The sequence below is a fragment of the Triticum dicoccoides genome, chromosome 1A (genome assembly GCF_002162155.2).
Source record: "Triticum dicoccoides isolate Atlit2015 ecotype Zavitan chromosome 1A, WEW_v2.0, whole genome shotgun sequence".
In the NCBI taxonomy this organism is placed as follows: Eukaryota; Viridiplantae; Streptophyta; class Magnoliopsida; order Poales; family Poaceae; genus Triticum; species Triticum dicoccoides.
The window spans coordinates 579,291,065-579,291,796 of record NC_041380.1 but is presented as its reverse complement, the minus strand read 5'-3'; positions in this window follow the sequence as shown (position 1 = coordinate 579,291,796).

Here is a 732-nt window from a genome sequence, read left to right as displayed (position 1 = left end):
ATCTCTTCAAGCATTGCTTCCCTCCACTTTGGATCCTCCTTGGCTGTGTCCCAATTATTAGGTATGGATGTGGAATCTAGAGATGTAATGAAGCTCTGAAAGGATGGGTTACAATGTTTGTAGGAGATGAAATTGGCTATGTTGTGTTTATAACCAACGTCGTAGTCTTTTAGGTGTGGGGGAAGATTTAAGGTTCTAGTTGGTTTTCTCAAGGCAATGGGTAAATTACCTCGCGGAACAGATGTCGACAATTGGTTATCACTCTCACCCATGGTTCTAGTAGGAGCAATAGGACTAGGAGAGTGATCATCAGTACCTGGGTCATCATGTGCAGAGTGATCAACATTCTGTGAAGGTGATAATGAATCTCCTGTTGCATCTTGCATGTCTCCATGACCAGAATTGTTACTCTCCTCATGATTTATCTCTTCCCCATGTCTAGGAATATTATTATCAAGAGCAGAAGCATCTGGAGTAGGGACAAGTATTGATCCAATAAGGGTGCCTCCACCACTGCTCTCCCCCTCTTGTCCTACTTCAGGTGGGGATAGAGCAATGCCAGTGTCATTGGCTGATCCAAGATAATAAGGTTCATGTTCACGAAAGGTCACATCCATACTCACAAAGAACCGACGTTCAGAGGGACACCAACACCTATAGCCCTTTTGAGAAGGAGAATAGCCCATAAAGACACATTTGATGGCACGGGGATCTAATTTCCCAACAGAATTT